The 25503-nt window shown below is 41.9% G+C and overlaps 1 long non-coding RNA gene across 1 annotated transcript; it reads left to right on the top strand.

The window, feature by feature from the left end:
* Positions 1–7571: 7571 nt before the first annotated feature.
* LOC137299245 (uncharacterized) lies at positions 7572–25261 on the top strand. The gene is made up of 3 exons (XR_010957852.1): positions 7572–7737; positions 18477–18721; positions 25164–25261. It is a non-coding gene; the product is annotated as an uncharacterized lncRNA (long non-coding RNA).
* Positions 25262–25503: the final 242 nt, after the last annotated feature.

Genomic DNA, 25503 nt, shown 5'->3' with positions numbered 1-25503 from the left:
ATCAGACAGTGAGAGCTATGTCTCTCCTACACGAGTGTCGAGCAGGGATTACCATCATTGGACAAAGGTGTTCTGTAAAGCTGCCTCCGATAGCTTTTAACCCTTCCATATTTAGACACATCCTCTGCAAGGGGTTTGTCCATTGAGCTCCACTGAGTAACGTTCTGCTGTTTCCATAGAGATTATTTGTATAATGTGGTCTCTAGGTTGTCAGGCTTCCTTCTGTTCAGTGAAATGATTAATGAAGCTTTTTTTCTTTCATAGTATCTGATGTGCAGATCATATTCTGAGCCTGTGTCCGGTGTTGCCTTATATGTGCCAGAGAGCCCTGTATACAATATTAAAAGAATAGATCTTTGTGGAAGCACCATCAATTTTACAGTGTCGTGGGTTAAAGAGTTGACTTAAGTGCCAATTGGGAATCTTAATTGCCGACAACACAAAAACCTAATCACATAAGTACCACTTTCCTGAAGCCTTGCCTCGCAGTTACAATGGGAATCGACAGGGAAGAATGTTTGAGTCACTATAGAGACAGGCCAGGTCAGAGGGCTGCAGATGTAATCATTCTTGGTTAAAGGTTTGCCAGGCCAGTTAGAAGTGGTTTCATTGTGGATTATTGCTGTAATCTCTACCTGGATTCCAAAATTCCAGACTTGGAATGAAGCAACTTTTCACTGATATTTTTGACTTTATTGCTATGTTGTGAGGAAAGTCTGGGTTTTTAAAATTTTCACCCCCCCCGCCCCCCCCACTCCATCGTTTTCCTTCCTCCCCAAAAGGGATGACTCAAGATGCTCCTCCTGCAAGATGTGGGAAGTCATGGACACTACCAGTGTCCCTGCCGACCATGTGTGCGGGAAGTGTGTCCACCTGCAGCTACTGACCGATCGTATCTCGGAGCTGGAGCTGCGGGTGGACTCACTGTGGAGCATCCGCGATGCAGAGAAACTCGTGGATAGCACGTTTAGCGAGTTGGTCACACCGCAGGTAAAGGGTATACAGGCAGGAAGTGAATGGGTGACCACCAGGAAGAGTAAGAGATGCAGGCAGGTAGTGCAGGGGTCTCCTGTGGCCATCCCCCTCTCAAACAGATATGCCACTTTGGATGCTGTTGGGGGGGATGACTTATCAGGGGAAGGCAGCAGCAGCCAACTTCCTGGCACCACGGGTAGCTCTGCTGCACAGGCTGGGAGGAAAAAGAGTGGCAGAGCTATAGTGATAGGGGACTCAATTGTAAGGGGAATAGACAGACGTTTCTGCGGCCGCAACCGAGACTCCAGGATGGTGTGTTGCCTCCCTGGTGCAAGGATCAAGGATGTCTCGGAGCGGCTACAGAACATTTTGGAGGGGGAGGGCGAACAGCCAGCTGTCGTGGTGCACATAGGCACCAACGATATAGGTAAAAAAGGGGATGAGGTCCTAAAAGCAGAATATAGGGAGTTAGGAGGTAAATTAAAAAATAGGACCTCAAAGGTAGTAATCTCAGGATTGCTGCCAGTGCCACGTGCTAGTCAGAGTAGAAATAGGAGGATATTTCAAATGAATACGTGGCTAGAGGAATGGTGCAAGGGGGAGGGATTCAAATTCCTGGGACACTGGAAACGGTTCTGGGGGAGGTGGGACCAGTACAAACCGGATGGTCTGCACCTGGGCAGGGCCGGGACCGCTGTCCTAGGAGGAGTGTTTGCTAGTGCTGTTGGGGAGGGTTTAAACTAAAGTGGCAGGGGGTTGGGAACCTGAGCAGGGAGAGAGAGGAAAGCGTAACAGGAAGGGACAGAAGGTATGGAGTAATAGGTAAAATGTTAAAAAAGGAAAAAGCAGGAACTAAGCGTAACAAAACAGATTTGAAAGTTCTTTATCTGAATGCACGTAGCATTTGTAATAAAATGGACGAGTTAACGGCACAAATAACTACGTATGGGTATGATCTTGTGGCCATTACAGAAACATGGCTGCAGGGTGACAACGACTGGGAATTAAATATGCCAGGGTATTTAACAATCAGGAAGGACAGGCAGGAAGGAAGGGGAGGTGGGGTGGCTATGTTAATAAAGGAAGGAATCACTGTAATACAGAGAAATGATATTGGGACAAAGCATCAAGATAATGAAACAGTTTGGGTGGAGATAAGGAATAATAAGGGAAAAAAAACATTAGTGGGCGTAGTATATAGGCCTCCTAATAGTTGCAACTCTGCTGGAAGAAGTATTAATCAGGAGATAGTCGGGGCATGTAATAAGGGAACAGCCATAATTATGGGGGATTTTAATTATCATATTAACTGGACAAATCAAATTGGGCAGAGCAGCCTTGAGGACGAGTTCATTGAGTGCATCAGGGATGGATTTCTTGAGCAGTATGTAACTGATCCTACAAGGGGGCAGGCAACCTTGGACCTGGTCCTGTGTAATGAGTCAGGATTAATTAATAATGTCCTAGTTAAGGATCCCCTTGGAACGAGCGACCACAACATGGTTGAATTCCATATCCAATTAGAGGGTGAGAAGGTTGATTCTCAAACAAGTGTACTGAGCTTGAATAAAGGAGACTATGATGGTATGAGAGCGGAATTGATTAAAGTGGACTGGGAAAATAGATTAAAGGGTAAGACGGTACATGAGCAGTGGTGTTCATTTAAGGAGTTATTTTACAACTTTCAAAATAAATATATTCCACTGAGGAAAAAAGGGTGTAAAAGAAATGACAGCCATCCGTGGCTAAGTAAAGAAATCAAGGATAGTATCCGACTAAAAACAAGGACATATAAGGTAGCCAAACTTAGTGGGAGGATAGAAGATTGGGAATTCTTCAAAAGACAGCAAAAAGTAACTAAAGGATTGATTAAGAAAGGGAAGTTAGATTATGAAAAGAAATTATCAAAAAATATAAAAACAGATAGCAAGAGTTTCTATAGTTATATAAAAAGAAAAAGGGTGGCTAAGGCAAACATAGGTCCCTTAGAGGATGAGACCGGGAAATTAATGGTGGGAAACATGGAGATGGCAAAAATGCTGAACAAATATTTTGTTTCAGTCTTTACAGTAGAGGACACTAAGAATATCCCAACACTGGACAAACAGGGGACTCTCGGGGGGGAGGAGCTAAATACGATTAAAATCACTCAGGAGATGGTACTCAGTAAAATAATGGGACTCAAGGCGGATAAATCCCCTGGACCTGATGGCTTCCATCCTAGGGTCTTGAGGGAAGTGGCAGTAGGGATTGTGGATGCTTTGGTGATAGTTTTCCAAAATTCCCTGGACTCAGGAGAGGTCCCGGCAGATTGGAAAACTGCTAATGTAACACCGTTATTTAAAAAGGGTAGTAGGCAGAAGGCTGGAAATTATAGGCCAGTTAGCTTAACATCTGTGGTGGGTAAAATTTTGGAGTCTATTATTAAGGAGACAGTAACGGAACATTTAGATAAGCATAATTTAATAGGACAAAGTCAGCATGGCTTTATGAAGGGGAAGTCATGTCTGACAAATTTGCTTGAGTTCTTCGAGGATATAACGTATAGGGTGGATAAAGGGGAACCAGTGGACATAGTGTATTTAGACTTCCAGAAGGCATTCGACAAGGTGCCACATAAAAGATTATTACTTAAGATAAAAAATCACGGGATTGGGGGTAATATTCTGGCATGGGTGGAGGATTGGTTATCGAACAGGAAGCAGAGAGTTGGGATAAATGGTTCATTTTTGGACTGGCAACCAGTAACCAGTGGTGTTCCACAGGGGTCGGTGCTGGGTCCCCAACTCTTTACAATCTATATTAACGATTTGGAGGAGGGGACCGAGTGCAACATATCAAAATTTGCAGATGATACAAAGATGGGAGGGAAAGTAGAGAGTGAGGAGGACATAAAAAACCTGCAAGGGGATATAGACAGGCTGGGTGAGTGGGCGGAGATTTGGCAGATGCAATATAATATTGGAAAATGTGAGGTTATGCACTTTGGCAGGAAAAATCAGAGAGCAAGTTATTTTCTTAATGGCGAGAGACTGGAAAGTACTGCAGTACAAAGGGATCTGGGGGTCCTAGTGCAAGAAAATCAAAAAGTTGGTATGCAGGTGCAGCAGGTGATCAAGAAAGCCAACGGAATGTTGGCTTTTATTGCTAGGGGGATAGAATATAAAAACAAGGAGGTATTGCTGCAGTTATATAAGGTATTGGTGAGACCGCACCTGGAATACTGCATACAGTTTTGGTCTCCATACTTAAGAAAAGACATACTTGCTCTCGAGGCAGTACAAAGAAGGTTCACTCGGTTAATCCCGGGGATGAGGGGGCGGACATATGAGGAGAGGTTGAGTAGATTGGGACTCTACTCATTGGAGTTCAGAAGAATGAGAGGCGATCTTATTGAAACATATAAGATTGTGAAGGGTCTTGATCGGGTGGATGCAGTAAGGATGTTCCCAAAGATGGGTGAAACTAGAACTAGGGGGCATAATCTTAGAATAAGGGGCTGCTCTTTCAAAACTGAGATGAGGAGAAACTTCTTCACTCAGAGGGTGGTAGGTCTGTGGAATTTGCTGCCCCAGGAAGCTGTGGAAGCTACATCATTAGATAAATTTAAAACAGAAATAGACAGTTTCCTAGAAGTAAAGGGAATTAGGGGTTATGGGGAGCGGGCAGGAAATTGGACATGAAGCTGAGTTCGGATCGGTCAATGCCCTGTGGGTGGCGGAGAGGGCCCAGGGGCTATGTGGCCGGGTCCTGCTCCGACTTCTTGTGTTCTTTAGATTTGTGGTTGGGATCAGATCAGCCATGATCTTATTGAATGGCGGAGCAGGCTCGAGGGGCCGATTGGCCTACTCCTGCTCCAATTTCTTATGTTCTTATGTTCCTATTATTGGTGTTCATCCTTATTCTCTAATACAATTATAAAAGCAACTGTTTGGAAGGGTCAATTATGCTATCTACCTGAGCAGCAGATTCAGGTGCTGTGTGTGTGTGTGTGTGTCTGGGTGAGTTTTCAGGTGGTATGAACAAGAATTGTGTGCAAGTGTGACCGTGTCTGACGTGGATAACATCCATTTCCGACCTATACTACAGTGCCCATATACAAGCTGGAGCTGGAGTTGGGAGTGGAGCTGGAATAATCAGATTTCTGTGCATATTCTCAGTCAAAGTAATTATTCACCTTAGCTACTTCACTAATTGTCACCCTAAGCATTATTATCCAACTGGAAAAACTCATTAGCCAGGTTTGAAGTTTATTAGCAAGCCGAGTACATAATTTATGAGCCTAAACCAAAATACATCAAAGTGCTTTTGATTTACCAATTATGGAAAAGCCCTTATTTCTCCATATTTACAGAGAGCCCCTTCTGACGTCAATGAGTGCCATTTCTTTTAAATCTATTATTAAGTTCACACACTCTATTCATCTGTGCACTGGACTCCAACCATTGCAAGTACCATAAACTGAAGTTGTCACAGTCCCAGTCTGTGATTGTAAAGGCAACGTTTCAGTGGTATTGTACTGCACAATACACAGAGACTTCTGTTTCAGCATTGTATTCTTTACAATATTTATCACTAGTTCTGCCTTGCCCCTCTTAAAAATGTTATTTTTTGTATATTCTTGTTTTTTATTTTCTAGTTAGATTTTTTCCCCTTTTGTGGTTTCCATCTTTATCATATTTATTCTATTTTATCTTTCTCTTTTTATGTATCTAGGCTTTTTTGCCTTGTTTAATTTAGTCTTTCTCTTGGAACTTGGATAAGAAAGGAGTCGGGCATGGGGATCTTTGATGAGATTTATACGGTGGGAAGGTCTGCAGTCATGCTGTCCTCTCAGTTTTCTGAGGTTGGTGGGAGTTGGCAATGAACTGTTCCACTATGTGAACAATGTGAATGAAAGTTGGTTTTGGTGCAGTGATTATGCAGTTTTCTAAATAATTTGCAAAGTATTTACTAGTTGGTTGTGGGATGAACCCTCGCACTGCAGGGTAGGGAAAAACCTTTCTAAGCATAGCTGAATTATCTTCTATATGCTACATTTATACTCTGCTCTATTCAGTTATTAAAGTATGTCAACCAGAAACCTTGCGTTGCCTGACATGCTTTGTCACATTTCCTCTGTATTCCGTCCTGCACCATCTCCTACTCCGATATCTCCTTATCTGTCTGGAATCAGAACATCCAAGTTCAGCTCTGGTTCCCTTGGAGATCATCTATTGCCGTCTCCGGTGTCAGAGAAACCATTTGGAAGAGCTTTGCTGTGACTTGCAAATAGGGGGAAAAAAACCACTCACCTAAATTAACTATATTAGATATTAACTGGAGGAAAGCAATTATTTTTCCAATTTATTCCCCTCTTTTGCTGAAGATATTGGCTTTTGCAAGGGTGCAGTTCCACAGGCACTGGCAGGCTCCCAGTACCTCATTCAAGTAGCCATTCTTCATATGTGAGATCTTTTACAAGAGGATAGGCGGGGCCTCGGTTTAACATCTCATCTGAAGTGCAGCACCTCTGATAGTGCAGCTCTCCCTCAGTACTGCATTGGAGTGCCAGCCGAGATTTTGTGATCAAGTCTGACTCAAAGGCGAGAGTGCTACCACTGAACCGGAAAGTGGAGAGGCAGAGGGGTTTGGGGGGGAATTCTAGAGTAAAAGGTCTAAGTGGCTGAAGCAGGGCTAGCAATGGTGGGGCGAAGGGAGGCGTATACATAATAGGCCAGAGTCAGAGGGACGGAGAGTTCGGGGGTGGGATTTGTAGGGCTGGAAGAGGATACAGAGAAAAGGAAGACTGAGGCCCTGAAGGAATTTGGACTCCAGTAGGACAATTTTAAATTTGAGTCATTTTGGGACAGGGAGCCAATGTAGGTCAGTGAGAACAGGGATGATGGATGAACAGGACTTGTGGGATAGGATACGGGCAGCAGAGTTTTGAATGAACAGCAGTTATACATACAAAGACATAGAAATTACAAGATGGAAACAGGCCATTCGGCCCATCGAGGCCATATCGGTGTTTACCGCCCATGAATTTATGGAGGGTGGAGGATAAGAGGCCAGCCAGGAGAACATTAGAATAAGCAAGACTGATGATAAAGACATGTATGAGGGATTCAGTGAAATATTGGCTGAGATACAGGTGGAGGTGGAGATGTTACGGAGGTAGATGTAGGCAGCCTTTGTGATGGAGAGGATATAGCGTTGAAAGCTCAGCTCAGGGTCAAATGGGATGCCGAGGTTGTGAACAGTCTTATTCAGCCTGAGAGCCTGGCCAGGAAGGGGGATAGAATCCATGGCAAAGGCACGGAGTTTGTGATGGGGGGCAAGGACTTTGTTTGACTATGAAGGGTATCATAGCCAAGGTTGATTCTGCCCTCACATCCAAATACACACGCACACACATGTTTCCAGCAGGAATCACTGGATAATGATCAGGAGTGGGAACCCTGTCTGATTTTTTTCCCCCTTCCTAGCCTGTGTGTGCTCAGGCTAATTGTAGTACCTGAAGTATTTCCTTGGATTAAGCACTAACCAGAGATTGAACTTAGGACCTTATGGACTGTATAGCTCTGTTCCATATCACACTTACTCACCAAGCCATCAGGGAGTAGGGAATTAATTTTCAAAAGGAAGAAAATATGTTTCAGGCAGTAGAGTTAGAGAAGAGTTCTGACAGACTGAAAAGGATGGAACGAAGGAAGAAGCCAAAGAATTAATGAAGGTTTGGAGATGGAAAGTTAATATGTTACTGCTACTTGTCTGCTGGTGAGTTGCTCAGTTTTTTTAGCCTTAGTAAAAATGGCAAAGTAACACCGTTACAAATTTCAGGTCTAAACTAGGTAGTCTCTCGGATTCAGTATTATCAATCAACTCCCACAAGCATACCCCATGTCCCATATGATCAGGGGTATACTTTTACTGCCCGGTATCTAGTTACATAATAGTGACCCAGAGGTTATAATAATAAAGCTCTTGTGTGTACTGGATACCATGAATATACCTGTGCTTCTCTTGTCTTTCACAAGTCAGACTGATGAGTGCTCATCAGATGAGGCCAATTATAAACTAACCAAGTAGTTTATTTTACTTGAATGAACAGAATACCATTTTCACAGTGAGTTTTACCGATTTCCTATTGCTCCTCATAACATTAAAAATAATAAATTATGCAAACATTGCCCTTCAATAAAGGCCTGACTGGCACTAACTTAGAAGGTGAGACATTCCTGCCTCTTATACTGTTCCAGACCCAAACCTGCTGCAGACTGTTTTCCTCCAGTGAGAGAGGAAGCCACAAACTTAACCTTCGCCCTTACTCCATTTCTCTGAGTCAACGATTACTTCACCGAGCTGCCAATCAAAGCTACCACCTTAAAAGTGGAACCTTTCCCCCTTGGTATGGCAGCCACACAACTACATGGTCTGTTTAGTTAAGCCCCCTACTGTGCTCAATGAATTAAATCAATCCAACATTATAGGTGTGAATCTCACATAAAAATATCAAATTAAAAAAAGGTCCATACAGGGCGAGGTTCTGCATATCATTTTGTGAATGGAACTCTATTGCAGGCCATGCCATCTCAAACTCCCTTGTATGTAGAAATTCAAATGCAGGAGAGTGCATCAGTTGTTGAAACAAAGTTACTGAAGGGTGCATCAGGCAATAGAAAACCTGTCATCCATAGGTGCCCACAATAATTTCTTCAAATCATTCCATGCTTCCAGAAGCTACCAGGACTAAGCTTGTGAAATGTATGCTCTTGTTATCGTTTACATTTTGTTGAGAAACCAAGATGTAGAGCCAAGGTGCATATTGCAGGTACCATCAAAGGTGCATAAAGTAAAGAGATGAGGTGAGTCAGGAAGTAGTGATCCAGTAATGCCAAGCTTGGATTTTAAAAGACTGAAGGAGGAAGGAAAGACTGCAAGATGTAAGAAGTTCCATACTTTTGAGGAGTTTTGACAAAGAATGAGTGAGAGCAAGAGACTGGTAATTTCAACTCAGTGAAAGTGTAGGAATGAGGAAGAGCATGTAGATATATTTGTAGCTTCAGAAGAACAAAAGAGGTAGACTCAGAGGAACATTGAACATAGTATCAATACAATAGAGAGATACAAGAAAGGTTGTGATGGATAAAGTTTGGAGTCTAGAGGTAAGAGAATGGTCTATGAGATGATGAGCTTTTTATTGTATCCCAGCCAGGGAAGTATGAGCTTCTCAGGCTCTTCTAACACATCTCATAAGGTGTCATACTGGCTAGTATAAAAAGCGACAGTTTGGATACCCTGTGGCAGGTGAAATGCCTGGTATTTCTCAACTTATTGGATATTCCACCAATCAAGAAGGTTAGGCCTGGAGTTTTATATGTGTTTGAATCCTCAGGGTAAGATTCAATCCACTCTGTATCACTTTACTCTTCTGAAAAGCTGCCATATATAAAAGGGACAGGAATGCTAATTGGAGACAGAGAGATTATATTCACTCATAGAAATATCAGTTCCCAAGTTGACTATTGATATGAATAAGGTCTCATGTTGCTTCAAAACCAGCTGGTAACACATTTTTAAAAAACACATGAATTGATCATTGCCTGTCAAATTTAAAGTTAGTTTAACACATTAATCATGTGCCTGATGGTTTTTTTGTGTTCTGATGGCAACTTCAGTCAATGCATTTCGCTTTACCAAGACATGAACAAATGCCATAATAACCTGATGAACAAAATGCAAAAACATTCAGTACTCTTTCATGATGAAAACTTTTATAATTGGAGATAGCAAAACTGGACCTCAGTTTAAAATGAAACATATTTGGAGGTTTAGAAATTCCAAACAGCCGATTGAAAAATCAGACTGTCCAGTCCAAAATTAAATCACTGACAACTCTGGGCAATTCCCCTGTATAAAGAGGAAATAGATCAGAAGGAGAGTCCACTGTGACTGTGTTCATCCATCTCTTAGCAACCAAGTATGGAACAGAAAAAGTAAAATACTGCAGATTCAGGAAATCTGAAAGAAAACCAGAAAATATTGGAAACACTCAGCAGGTCAGTCAGCATCTGTGGAGAGAGCAGACAAATTGATGTTTCAGATGTGATCCCTTCATCAGAACTGGAAGATATTACAGATGTACAGCATTTAAGAAGGTACAGAGAAGGGGAAGGGGAGGGGAAAAACACACGAAGGAAGAAATAGAATGACCTGTAAAGTGCTTAAGTGAAAAACAGGAGATGGTTAAATAACAAAAGTGATATTAGCAGGAGACAACGAAGATGTGCACCCCTTCTCCTTTGCACTACCTGGTTCCTCTACTTGCTATAGAGAGAGAAGCTGGATGATAGAGAGGGGGATGATTGCAGCACCTGCTTTTCTTATATTGAGAATTTATGATTTATAGAAATGACAATTGTTTCTATGCAACTGTGGTAGCTACTTATTTATCTAGCTGCGGTGAGTAAGGAAAATATTAATTATTTACTTTCCAAGAAGCAAACAAATACACTTGATTAACTGTCTCTAGGCAGAACTCTTACAAACCTCTTTCCAATTTTTTTCACTCAAGATACGCAGGCCTCCCCTATTTCCATAAAATAATGACAAGGGTGTTCATTTCAAGTCATATTCATACAGAAGTCAGTGGGAGGCAATGGATGTAACTTTAGGGCCAAGTCCAAGGCTTGAGGTGAGAATGATGAGTACCATGGAGTTCATTAGTAGCAGAAGAATTTTAAGCAACCTGTTTGGGTTATGTGGAACTTCTGCCCCTGGAACAGCATAATCCCTGACTCACCATGAGCAATGCCATGGGAAAACCCTTGTGCATCTGTGCATCTAGTGTGTGTTTTCACCGTAACATCTGGCTGTATGCAAATTAATGTGTCACACCTAAGAAGTATTAAAAAAGAGAAAGAAAGCCAATCATTTGCAATGTACAGAGAAACTCCCCTAGTAACAGCAAATACCATATTCACATAGGAGTCAGAATGCCTGTAACTTCTGAATGAGCTTGACAATCGGACTTAAAAAGGAAATGCCAGGTGTTTCATTCTGCAACCTGAAATTTGCAAAACTTGCCAATCTGCAAACTTCCCTCACCACCAGCAATTATACTCTGACCTCATGCAGTGTTTACCCAACAACAATTAGACTTTTTGGCCTCTGAGGGATACAACTTCACCTTAATAGCATGTTACAATGACCCGTCTTTATAAGACAGCAAATCATCCAACACATCATGAGAAATACCATGGGAAATCAGTTAGTTTGTTTTTAAAGTAAGAGAGTTTATTGTTTTTGTTCCTGGTAGTACAATGTTCCTTAAATCATTTTAACAGTACATTATATATGAATTCCGACACTAAAATAACAGTTTTATCTTGTGAATTGAAATGAATGGTGGAACAGGCTCAAGGGGCTGAATGGCCTACGCCTGTCCCTATGTTCCTATGATTTGGATTGGGGTAGGTGAGCTGCTCACCCATTTATAGGTTGGCCTTGGGCATCAGTGGGGTGGTTGAGGTGCCCCTGATTTTCAACTGCCAGCCACCTATTTTTCAGGCGAGAAACGGCCAGCCGGCAGTTGAAAAGTGTTCCCCTCCCACCGAGCCCCTATCACTTTAAATTTTGTACACTGCAGCAGCCAGTTCAGCTAAAACATGCAAACATCACCAGGAAGATGCCATTGTGAAGAACTAGTTCACAGGGACAGAGTATTCTTCTCGTGCCAATAGATATTGACTGCAAAGCAAGTAGAAGTACAAGCAAATTGTTTGCATTGTTCCCAAAATAATCAATTTGAGGTAAATGGCTTGGATTCATGCTGAGGGTTTGTGTCTAGCATCTGTTCTGGAAATCATCGCTTTAATTTGATAGCTTTGTTCAATTGTGAAAGATATCTTTTTGATTTCCTGTGTCCCAGTTTGAGGAGGCCCATCTCACCTAGCCTGCTGCAGCTCTTTAACTTTTCCTGTTCCATTGTACTGCAGCTCCTGTGAAGGTCAGACCATGAAGACTCTGTAACAGTAGACTAAATGTCATGTATAAGTTTGTGTTATGGGCTCTGGTCCAGATTCAGTATTAGTAGGAGGGTTTGTGAAAGACCACATCTTTTATTATTTTGTATCCAAGGAGGTGTAAATTAAACATTCTGTAATCTAATGAAATCTGCTGTATTTATTTTCTGATACCGTTTAATTTTTACTTCTATTCGTTCATTGTCTACTTCATGGTTTGATAGAGCACTTATTCTTTTACACGACAGGGCATGAATCAATTCCAGTGATAAATTACAATAACAAAGGTTATTCTTCAACTCCAGGGCAATGTTACATTTGGATTGTAAAGAGAGAAGGCGTGTTTAGGGCAGTCACCTTTGGTGTTGAGCACAAGAGAATTATATGTGCAGCCCTAAAATCATAACATCTTTCTCCCTTGTTCCTCTTAACTTTCCAATATGGCAACCCACATAGTCTTCCTGCTTCCTGCATCCTCATTGTGTTGAAATAAGGATTCACCCCATCATCTCATACTCTACCTTATTCTTCCCATTCAAAGCTGGGAAACTCCTTAATTTCTTTGGTCATTTCTTCCTCCTACAATCTATAAGTTTTTAAAATCCAAACTTGGCATTGACTAATTACTATTTTTTGACTTATCTCATCTGCTCTCTTACTCGCTACCGATCAAAGTGCAACATGATATACTCAATATCTGGTAACATAGCCTGTGCTATGAGCCTTGCTCTTTGAACCTGACTTATTATTAACAGAATATGGCAAACAGATTTAATTATCAGAAGGGAAGAGAAGTTCAGGGGAACTTTCTCAGAACTAGACATTCCTTCCCTTTATGCATCTCAATGTAATGCCTTGTTTGCTACTCCTACATAATAGAGATCTAGAAAAATGAAAAGAGCTTTCACAGTACCTGTTCTTTAAACTGTCTCAGATTTCTGACCATCAATCTACATCAACCCATCGATTTGTCAGATTTCATATGTCTTTGTCCTCCATTAAAATGCATGTTTGTTTGTGTAACCCCATTTCTTTGGTGGATTGAATATGAAACTCAAGCCTTTCTTTCTGATCATTGTTTTATTGCAGTGTTTCTATGGAAAACACATTGCCTTTTTGTTTGGACAGTGACTAAAGATCTTACTCTAAAGATAGTTCTCTTGATTTCCCCCTTTCAGTGTTACCGCTGACCCCAACCACACCTGCACAGATCACTTTCTGCTACGCAGGCCTCACTGATCTGTACCAATCAGGATGCACTTCTTCAATAGATCAAGGAAAATAGAATGCATCTCTTATATTGTTAGAGGATATAGCACTGTGCGATCATTTTACAATAATCCAAGGGCTTGGTGATGCATTCGCCTTGTCTTTTAAAAATTGCTGATCCTTGTAATGCTTCACCTTAATGTAATGCTTAAAGAGTCAGTGTGGCTCAGTGGTAGTACTCTTGCCTTTGAATCTGAAGGTTGTGGGTTCATGTCCCACTGCAGAGAATTGATCACATAATCTGGGCTGATGCTTCAGTGTAGTATTGAGGGAGTGCTGCACTGTTGGAGGTGTGGGCTTTTGGATGAGATGTTAAACGGAGGCCCTGTCTGCCCTCTAAGGTGGACTTAAAAGATCCCATGGCACTATTTTGAAGAAAAATAGGAGAGTTCTCCCTAGTGTCTTGGCCAATATTTATCCCCCTATTCGTGGGACCTTCCTGTGTGCAAATTGTCTGCTGCGTTTCCTACATTACAACAGTGACTGCACTTCAAAAGTAATTCATTGGTTGTAAGGCGCTTTGGGATGTCCTGAGGTCATGAAATGCGTTATAGAAATGCAAGACTTTTTTTCTTTCTTTCAACTAGCTTTCTTAATGATACGGTGATGATACCCTTGTTGGTACTTAAAAAGAAAACTATTATCATTAGCCCAAAATATCCAAGTAACTTTTCTAAAATTACAGATGGGTTCTAAGGGGCCTAGGTCCAGCTGTTTTCCTGAACTAGTTGTAACTTCTGCCTGGTGTCATGCTGGATGTGTCTGGCTGGCAGCCAGGCTCCTGTGAGGGTTTTTATTTCCATTAATCAGGTATGGGAACCCAGGTTGATTTTTCTTTTCCCATAGGCAGTAAACCAAATTAATTACTGCACCAGCCGAGAGTCCTCTAACTCAGTTCAGACCAGGGATTAAAGCTGAGGACTTCCTAGTCTGTATGATTCAATGCCAGACAGGGCAATGTATTTACACACTACCTAATTGCACAGATGCCAACATGTTGCCTTTCATTTGAAGATTGCAAGTTTATCAGTAAAAGCTGCCTGCCTGGATTTTTGGAAATGGGGAGAAACTGCAAGACAATTCAGGCAGGTGAGAAACTTTGGAGTCTACATACTAAATATGGCAAGTTGCGAACCGAGGAGCTATCATAACTTTTCAAGAGTTGCTTAGAGGTTTACAGACCGTACTGACTTGTGAACTTTGGAAGGTGATATGTGTCCCGCCTTCTGTCTCCTCCTGAAATCAAAATGTGCCTTTGAACTGCAGGCTCACTCACTATCTAATTGCCAGGTATGATGGGGTAGGGGTTGCTCAGCAAAAGGTGAATGAGTATATTACTCATTCCAGTGGACATTTATCACCCACAGTCAAACCCCTAACCTGTTCACTGTTATGTGGGTGAAATATGGAGAAGGCATCAGAGCCTCCATTATGAAGTACTCACCCCGGTAGTAGGGTTTGACATTGATGGTTGGCAACTTTCCCAAAGCAAGATCTTTCATAAGGCAACAGACAGGCTTTGACTCCGCTTTTGTTTGTCCTTATTTAGCAGTTTTATTTTATATTTTTTGTGGAGCTGTGTTTTGCCAACAAACTTCGCCAATTGTTTTTAAACAATGATACCTTGTTCGACAAACACTTGGCTGCAGCATTGCATTCCTAACAATACCTTGTGATCTTTGTCTATAATCTCTGCTTTCTTTCCCACCTACAGAAAAGAAATGAACTAGGTTACAGTGAATACCTTTTGAACAAATGCTTATAACACTACAGCAGTATTGCAATATCCTGCGTTTCTATTAATTGCCAGTACAGTAGGCTTTACTTTAGTTTTGGGATTAATAGATAATTTCTTGAGGGGGGGTCATTAATAATCATTTTCCCTTGCATAATCAAGGACATATGCTGATGCATCCTCCTGTATATATCCTAGTGTGGGTAATTGCTTCCATTTTTTTACTGAGAAAGGCCGAGGTCTACAGTACAGGAGAACATCAAGATGAAGAAATAGTTGAGAAGACTAAGTAAACCACAAAGTAGTGGAGATGATCTTATCTTGGCTTATCCCCATACTCCTCTGGCAATTTCTCCATGTTCGGACATCTCACTCTCCACCACCCTTCCGACCTCTCCTTCAAGATCATTGTTTACTGTATTTCCTGGCCCTGGGAACCTTCCTAACCAAAATGTCCTCCCTGTGTCTTTGCACCCCATCATTGGTGATTTCAACCACTGCATGAATTCACCTTGCCTGCTCTCCTCTGATCTCATTAGGTATCATGCTTCAGTACAATGCTCAAAAGGTCAACTCGATCTTTACAGTATCCTGTAAGTTTAAGAACTTTGCCACTCATTATGGGAGAGCAAGCTTCCTATCAACAAAGATCACAATTGCATGTGCCTGCTTCTTTTCATTATTTTATTGAGAAGCCTAGGTGCAGGACCAAGATCCATAGTCTAGGATACCACAATGTCCTGTAAGAGTAGAAGAGAAGGTGACATAAATCAAGAATTAAGGGTTACATGATGGCAAGTTTGGGGTTTAATAGCCCAAGGAAGTTAAGGAATTCCAGTTTTTAGCAGCATTTGTTATTGGGATTTGAGGGCATTAAGAGTCAACCACATAGTGGAGGATTGGAGTCACATGTTGGCCAGACCAGACAGGGGTGATAGGTTCCCTTCCCTGAAGGCCATTAGTGAACCAGTAGGGTTTTTACAACAATCCAGCAGGCATCATAGCCCATAAATTATACAACTTACTAAATTAAGTTTCATAGTTTGTCTTACTGGGATTTGAACTCATAACCTGTGGGTTGCTAGTCCAGTACCATACCACTAGGCAGTAGGATTTTGAGATGAATGCAAATGAACACTGTTTTAATAGTGGCCTAATACTGTGCATTGTTGGAATGTATTATTCTTTCTTCACATCTAGGGCTTTTTTATTTGTGGTTGAATTTTTTCAAAATAGATTTGAAACAGGAATGTGTCCCCTGTAACTCCCAGCACAGAGCATCACATGCCAGGGCGCATATCAGAATATTAGATGTAGAGGTTATGCAGGCAGCACGCTTGATTTTTCTTCAGAAACACAATGATCGGGTTGTGCAACAGAGGTCCAATCCTCCTCGTCCAATATTCCGATTATTGTGCAATGTTCTGCGTCGGCAGCACAAAAGCAGAAAATTATCCCTTTAATGTTTTGGAATCTAAGTCAAGCTTATTTTCTTTATACATTTTTTTTTAAAGTTCTCCTGTTCATTCTCCTGGTTCATAATTGTATTGATCTTTTTAATCTGTAATTCATACCACAAGGAAGATTTTATGAAGCATTGTGTAACATGTACACTATTTGGTTTCACACCACATCTGGTAAGCTTGAAAGAGGGTTTATATGGAATTGAACATTACGCTGCATAGTTCAACCAGAACCAGTGCAGATTTGATTCCCAATGTGTGCTGTGTGCTGAGCTCAGTTCGGGTGTCACAATTACCTTCAACAAATGCTGGGCTAGGGAGAGTTAAAAAAAAACACTCATATTTGTGATCAGTCGAAAGAGCATACATGGAGATCTGGTGAGGAAAGCATCAGGCTAAACTGTGATGTTCCACTCTTTATGGTCAAATAACCTACCAGAAGTTATGCTGCAGCTATACAAAACCCTGGTTAGACCGCACCTGGAGTACTGTGAGCAGTTCTGGGCACTGCACCTTCGGAAGGACATATTGGCCTTGGAGGGAGTGCAGCGTAGGTTTACTAGAATGATACCCGGACTTCAAGGGTTAAGTTACGAGGAGAGATTACACAAATTGGGGTTGTATTCTCTAGAGTTTAGAAGGTTAAGGGGTGATCTGATCGAAGTTTATAAGATATTGAGGGAAACAGGGTGGATAGAGAAAAACTATTTCCGCTGATTGGGGATTCTAGGAGTAGGGGGCACAGTCTAAAAATTAGAGCCAGACCTTTCAGGAGTGAGATTAGAAAACGTTTCTACACACAAAGGGTGGTAGAAGTTTGGAACTCTCTTCCGCAAACGGCAATTCATGCTAGCTCAATTGCTAAATTTAAATGTGAGATAGATAGCTTTTTGGCAACCAAAGGTATTAAGGGATATGGGCCAAAGGCAGGTATATGGAGTTAGATAACAGATCAGCCATGATCTTATCAAATGGCGGAGCAGGCACGAGGGGCTGAATGGCCTACTCCTGTTCCTATGTAATACTCACTGCCTAGGCTCACACATGGAAACAGCACAGGTGGCTCTTTTCAGCCGTTTTGCTGGGGTTTTCAGCGGCTTCATGCTCGGGTTACCTGTGGAATTTCAGGAGGAGAGGAGAGAAAATATAAATAAATGATCAATCTCGAAAACCCTGTCATTTCAGTTCTTCGGAGGAAGCAAAGTCCTTTACGTCTGTGCTTTTCCCAGACAATGCCCAGAAGGCACTGCTGTTGGAGAGCTCAAAAGGGTAGGGTTTAGACATCTATAACTGGAATCAGTATGAAGAATTCCCACAATCCACGCCACAGGAAGTTTTCTGAATTCCATTCCAGAGTTAAAAAGCAGACAGCAATTTCTCTATTAGTTCAGATTTTATCACATTTCCATCTGTCATGGTCCAGAAAAAGAATCTCCTCTCAGGGCTGTTACATTGTTAGAGTACAAATGCAGCCTGGAGATTCACAGGAAGGATGTGGGGCTTGCTCTCAAGTCTTTTTTTAAAAAAAAGAAAGAGTGAGAAAGCAAATGCAAGAGAGAGACAAAATGGAAACAAGAGTGTGAGAGTAAGAGAAATCACAAGAAAAAAAAAGCTTAAAAGAGCATGAGAGAAAGTGAGTTTGACAGAAAGGGAGAATGAGAGAGAACCTGAAAGAGAGAGAACCTGAAAGAGAAAGAAAAAGCATGAGAAAGAGCATAAGAAAAAGAGAGCATGAAAGAAAGAGAGTGAGAGCATGAGATAGAGACAGCATGAGAGAAAAAAATATTAGAGATATGGCAAATTAAATGAAGACTTAATGGAACAGAAAGTAAACATGGGAGAAGAGCAAGCTTTCTCTTATTCTCCCATTATTTTTATTTTCTCTCATTAATTTGAAATTAAAAACATGAGAAACAGACAAAAATCCAGATTGAACATGCGAAAGAGAGAAGAAAAAAAAAGAGAATAAGCATTACAGAAAAAAAGAAATCGCTTTTTGTAATTTATCTATTGTCCATTTTTCAGCTTGCTGCTTCTGTTGTCATATTTCCTCTTCATCCGTAAAGAGGCAGACGGGACTTGGGCTTTGTGTGGTGGCCACTGTCAGCGCAGTTCCTGGAGGGACGTGTCTGTGGGGTAGGAATGGAGTGTCTACCCTGAGAACAAGTGTTGCACTTCCAGGAGTGGTTGCTGAAGTGACCTGATTGGGAGCACCAGATTACATCAATTATAATCAGCCAAAGCTGGGTTCAAAACTCACAAACCCTCTGGTAAGGAGCCCAGAGCTTACAGTTTGAGATACGACAACATCCAAGCGTTAATCTATAAATGTATAATTCTTCCGCTGTTGATAAGTACAAAGAGAATTTTGGGGAGGAGTGTCTTCATCGTGGGATTTTATAAAATTCAGGTGGTCATAGCAAAACTGGAAGGCCAAGCCCACAGGTGTCTGTACACATGGACAGGGAACATTGATGCACCCTCTAGGCAGTACAGATGTGTACCTTCCCCTCACCCCAGACCATTCACCCTGATATTGATATAAGTAGTAGACAGGAAGGCACCTAGGCATCCTCATTTACTCCTTCCAATGCAGCATCACTGAGAAACAGTCGGCTTGGTACCACATGTCACAACAGTCGCCACGCACAAAGCGGAGGCTCTGCAATCAGTTTCCTCGCCCCCAAAGGTGGGCACCCCAGCTGCATTTCAAATAGAACGGGCACCTACCAATTTATGCAAATGCCCATGACCCCAGGTGGGCAGACTCAGTCAGGGATGCAACAGGCCAGTGAGCAGATGTCCCATTTAGCCATTGTCAGTGGAGCGAGATTCGTGGATTTTAGGGGCCAGCTATTTTTATATAGTCACTGTGTTACTCTGCTTTGGTGACTCTATTCTTAACTCCCTTGTACAGTGTTACAGTACAGTGTTATATTACGGTGTTACAGTACAGTGTTATAATATGGTGTTACAGTACAGTGTTATAATATGGTGTTACAGTACAGTGTTGCAATACAGTGTTATAATACGGTGTTACAGTACAGTGTTGCAGTACAGTTTTATAATACGGTGTTACAGTACAGTGTTGCAGTACAGTGTTATAATGTGGTGTTACAGTACAGTGTTGCAGTACAGTGTTATAATACGGTGTTACAGTACAGTTGCAGTACAGTGTTATAATACGGTGTTACAGTACAGTGTTATAATACGGTGTTACAGTACAGTGTTGCAGTACAGTGTTATAATACGGTGTTACAGTACAGTGTTGGAGTACGGTGTTATAATACGGTGTTGCAGTACATCGTTACAGTACGGTGTTATAATATGGTGTTGCAGTACAGCGTTACAGTACGGTGTTACAGTACAGTGTTACAACACGGTGTTACAGCACAGTGTTGCAGTACAGTGTTGCAGTATGGTGTTATAATATGGTGTTGCAGTACGGTGTTACAGTACGGTGTTATAATACGGTGTTGCAGTACGGTGTTATAATATGGTGTTACAGTACGGTGTTACAGTACGGTGTTATAATACGGTGTTATAATACGGTGTTACAGTACAGTGTTATAATACGGTGTTACAGTACAGTGTTGCAGTACGGTGTTATAATACGGTGTTATAATACGGTGTTACAGTACAGTGTTATAATACGGTGTTACAGTACAGTGTTGCAGCACGGTGTTATAATACGGTGTTATAATACGGTGTTACAGTACAGTGTTATAATACGGTGTTACAGTACAGTGTTGCAGTACGGTGTTATAATACGGTGTTATAATACAGTGTTACAGTACGGTGTTATAATATGGTGTTACAGTACAGTGTTGCAGTACGGTGTTATAATACGGTGTTATAATACGGTGTTACAGTACGGTGTTATAATACGGTGGTACAGTACGGTGTTATAATACGGTGTTACAGTACGGTGTTACAGTACGGTGTTATAATACGGTATTACAGTACAGTGTTGCAGTACGGTGTTATAATACAGTGTTACAGTACGGTGTTATAATACGGTATTACAGTACAGTGTTATAATACGGTGTTACAGTCCGGTGTTATAATACGGTATTACAGTACAGTGTTATAATACGGTGTTGCAGTACGGTGTTATGATACGGTATTACAGTACAGTGTTATAATACGGTGTTACAGTCCGGTGTTATAATACGGTATTACAGTACAGTGTTATAATACGGTGTTGCAGTACGGTGTTATAATACGGTATTACAGTACAGTGTTATAATACGGTGTTACAGTCCGGTGTTATAATACGGTATTACAGTACAGTGTTATAATACGGTGTTGCAGTACGGTGTTACAGTACGGTGTTATAATACGGTATTACAGTACGGTGTTACAGTAGTGTTATAATACGGTATTACAGTACAGTGTTATAATACGGTATTACAGTACAGTGTTATAATACGGTGTTACAGTACAGTGTTATAATATGGTGTTGCAGTACGGTGTTACAGTACGGTGTTATAATACGGTATTACAGTACAGTGTTACAGTACGGTGTTATAGCATGCTGTATTTCATCCCTTTGATTCCTCCTGATTTTCTCCCATCCTTATCATAATTAGTTCTTACTTTGCAATAGAAATCTTCAGTTACTTGACACACAACAGGGAAACAAAATTTGTGATGTGTAGTGTAAGTACAATAATAAACCATCAGGGAGGCTATCACCTTTCCAATGCACGCAGGACTTTTTCTCAGGCCATTCTTTTCTGCCACAAGACAAGAAGAATCTGGATATTGAAGAAGATAGCCCTGAGGACAAGGTAATAAATATATACAGGATGCCGCATCAAAGCTCGATGACATCTGTAGATCTCTCCTGGGAAAGAAAAAAATAGCCTTCTTCCTCAAGCAATTAGCTCAGCTGCAGGTTTCAATTACCTTGTACATTCTATTTATTTTGTGTTTCATATCTGCTTAATATACTTCATATTTGTTTTCAAGAGTACATCAAAGATTTGCTAGTACAGACTTACATAAGAACCTTAGTGCAGACATGGGCAAGAAAAGAAAGAAGAGAGAAAGAACTTTTCAATTATGTAGCGACTTAGCACATCCTCAGGACGTCCTAAAACGCTTCACAATTAATTACCCTGTGAAGTGCAGTGACTGTTGTTCTGCAGGCAGACGTGGCAGAAAAATGTGTGCATAGCAGAGTTTCACAAATGGGAGCAAGGGAAGTCACATGGGCAAAGGAGCTGTGACATTGTCACAGAACTTGTTAGTGTGCTGTTTTTAGTTAACACTTTTTCCATATATCTGAATTTTTTTTTGTTGGTTTTTGAGAAAAATTTGGGGCTCAATTCTCTTTATTTCATAAGGTAAGTTTTTAAAATGTCTCAAATACAAAAAAGAAAGAAAGACTTGCATTTATACAGCATCTTTCATGACCTCAGGACATGCCAAAGTGTTATACAGCCAATGAAGTATTTCTGAAGTGTCATCATTGTTGTAATGTAGGTAATGCAGCAGCTAATTTGTGCACAGTAAGGTTCCACAAACAACAATGTGATAATGATCAGATAATCTGTTTTAGTGATTTTGGATGAGGGATAAATATTGGTCAGGACGGGGGAGAACTTCCCTGCTCTTCTTCAAAATAGTGCCATGGGATCTTTTATGTCCACCTTAGAGAGCAGACGAGGCCTCGGTTTAATGACTCATTCGAAGGACGCACCTCTGATAGTGCAGCACTCCCTCACTACTGCAGTGGAGTGTCCGCTGAGATTGTGGGTGCTAAATTGGGCCTTATAGCACCCGTTGTTTCGGCGCTACACGGCCTGTCTGACATCCAAGATGGTGTCTTGGATGCGCATGCACGTTTCCAGCGTGACGTGCGCCTGACGCCATTTTGGTATAGGAGTTAGCACAGGCGCAGACAACGAACGCTGGAATCATGTAAAGTAGGGGGAAAATGGTTTCAATCAGTGTACAACACTGATTTAAAGTGATAGACACCATTTTGGGACTTAACGCTCAACTCAACGCACAGTCTTAACTCTGACCATCTGAACATGTCTTAGAGTGCCTGGAGGACCCCCCACCAGCGCTATTTAAAGGGACCATGCAGGATTTACAGGTTAGTGGCTGGATTATTGCTTCTGGCTGCCGAGACATTTGTAACTGTTTTTGGAGGTCTCCTAGACTTCAATACTAGGACACAGGGACATAGCCCAACATTTAGAGCCGGGAGGTGCAGGAGTGAAGTTAGGAAATGCTTCTACATGCAGAGGGTGGGAGACGTTTGGAATGCTCTTCTGCAGATGGCAGTTGATGCTAGCTCACTTGTGAATTTTAAATCTGAGATTGATAGATTTCTGTGCATCAAGAGTATGAAGGGATATGGGGCTAAGGTGGGTATATGGAGTTAGGTCACAGGTCCACCATGATCTCATTGAATGGTGGAACAGGCTCGAGGGGCTAAATGCCACTGCCACTTGCTGCCTCCTGATATGCGCCACCTTCTCCTGCAAGAAAGCGGGACGTGTGTCTGGGTGATATACCTCTTATGGTTGAATAGCTGCCTGTGTGTGTGGCCTGTGAGTTGTGGGTGGGCGGCTTGAAACAGTGGTAATGTGTAAGGGTGAGAGGAAGCATCTGATTGGAAGAGTTGAGTACTGATGGAAAGAGTTTATTGGTGTGTGGGTGATGGGGGTGTAGTACGTGGTGCAGTTGGTAGGAGACGCCACGTGACAGTTGACCTCACTCACCTTGACCACACATGGCAAAGCATTGAACTTCTTCCTGCACTGTATCCATGTTCATGATGCTGTGTGTCTGGCATTGACTTCGTCCCCCACTGCCTCCCACTACCTTTTGGATATATGTCTGGAGGGCCTCTTGCCACCACCCCCTCCCCCCACCCTCACAGCGGATATAGGATGTCCCTCCTTCTGTCCACCTCTTGCACCAAGGTCTCTAGCGCACCAGCAGAGAACCTTGGTGTACGCACTCTCGCAGGCCTGGTACCAACTCAGATCGGCAGATTGGTGAGGTCTGGTGAGCAGATTGGAGGATATGGGATTTAGTAATGCGCAATCATTATTCAATGTTTTAACATGACTCATCAGTTTGTAAACATAGGGATGGGACCTGCATCCATGTTTTACGTGTGTGATGTTTGATCTCTATTCAGACTCTGTGCAGACAGTAGACTGCTATTTTCAGCAAATAACAGGTTCCAGCTACCTTTAAGAGATTTCTAAGAAACATCCTCCCTTTAAGAGATTGAGCTTCCCCCTAGTGGTGGGAAGTGTGAATTACATTGATTCCATGTGCAAGGCCTGGAATGGAACGCTGATTGCAAGGTAAGTCCTCGGGCAGGCCGAAACTTGTGTCCTGCCTGTGCAGGGGTCATTGGGCGCAGGGCAATAGTGCATCATGCTACCTGTGCCCCAAAACGGCCCTTATCCAATTGTGTTCAAGTCTCTGGAGTGGGGCTTGAACCCACGACTTTCTAACTCAGGCGAGAATGTTACCACTGAGTTACGCCCGACACCGTATTACAATACAATATTTCACAGTGCTGACACTAGATGAAAGAAAGCACGCTATGGAGATTATCAGGCCCAGGCTATATTTGCAGGCCTTGAAACACCCACTAATGACTGAGGATAACGGCCTCAGCTTGCTCCAGGACAGCAAGGAGCCAATTGCAGAGCTTTGCCATTTACAGCAAAGGTACCAGCAGCCATCTTGCAAGGTACAGACAGCAGTGCCAATGGTTGGCCAGGTCACCACTGCCCTCACTGTTATCCCGGTAGCTCATTCCCACATGCGTGCATTTCCCAAAGTACAAGGGGGAATGGTAAAGACTGACACATGTTCAAATTGAAGCCCATCCTGAGTGTGACCATATCTGTATTACAATAGTTTGATGTGTGAAGATTTGAATATGGCAAGGCTCTCACATTGTAGCTAGAATGTATGCCCTGCGAAATATGGGTATGCATAAAACACAATAAAAAACATCATCAACCTGAAACATTCCTCTCGCCACAGATGCTGCCTGACCTGCCGAGTGATTCCAGCATACTCTATTTGTATTTCAGTTCCCAGTGCTGCAGGTACTACACACTGCATTGTACCTGACTGCCAGCTTCTGCTAGGCATGATGCTCTGCTGTCTAGTGGAGAGGGTGCCCCCTATAGTGCCAAACGGGGCAAACCCTCCTCACACTCGCCATGCAGCAGCACTTAGAATTCAGCATCAAACAGGGGGTCGGGTACTGTTGCACTTCTCCACTTGCCCACAGACTCCATTTTGTGCCTGTGCATTGTGCTTGTCTTCCCTGGCTTTTGGTTTGTCACTTCCTTGCAAAGGCTATTTTCAGCATTTCTAAAGATTTGAAGACTTTCAATGCGTAGCTTGAATATGTGCTTGCTGAAGTATGGACATGCGTGAGATACAATGAAAGAGCTGTAAGATTATGTGAGGGTGTGACAAAAATGCCTTTGTTTTGCTTAATGTTGGCTGGATAGATATCCCTTTGAATCCAGTCATGATGAATGTGGAGTTTAGCAGCCAACTAAAGCCTGAACTGTACGTCAATCCTGAGCCAACACAAAGTTGCAAGTTTTGTTAGTTGCAGGCTTGAGAGAGAGAAAATTCATAGCTTGTACAATGCTGTCTGATTGGTTCCATTTGTTTTTTGACTGACATTTTTTTTTCTTAACTTGAGAGATCAGGTATTCAAAATTACTGGACACACATCGAGGGATCTATTGTTAAGTAGGTCAAGAAGATTGGTTTTCAAAGCTTTCATTGAATTACTACAAGGTTTTAGGTAAGGATGTTCTCATTTATTGGCTAAATATCATATGTCACAGGTTTATCACATAACATGCTATTAAAGTATAGCCCTCTGGGCTTAAAACTGAAATCTCAAACACTGCTTTTAAAAACAAATTGTTTGGGTTAATTTGTAAACGATCTCTATTTCACCCTTCCTTCTGACCCATGCTAAGGTCCAGTTCCACAGTCAACACGTATCCTATGGTACTGTGTCCAAGTAGCCATTCTT

This window comes from Heptranchias perlo, chromosome 28, assembly GCF_035084215.1.
Source record: "Heptranchias perlo isolate sHepPer1 chromosome 28, sHepPer1.hap1, whole genome shotgun sequence".
Lineage (NCBI taxonomy): Eukaryota > Metazoa > Chordata > Chondrichthyes > Hexanchiformes > Hexanchidae > Heptranchias > Heptranchias perlo.
This window is presented reverse-complemented; position numbering and strand designations above follow the sequence as displayed.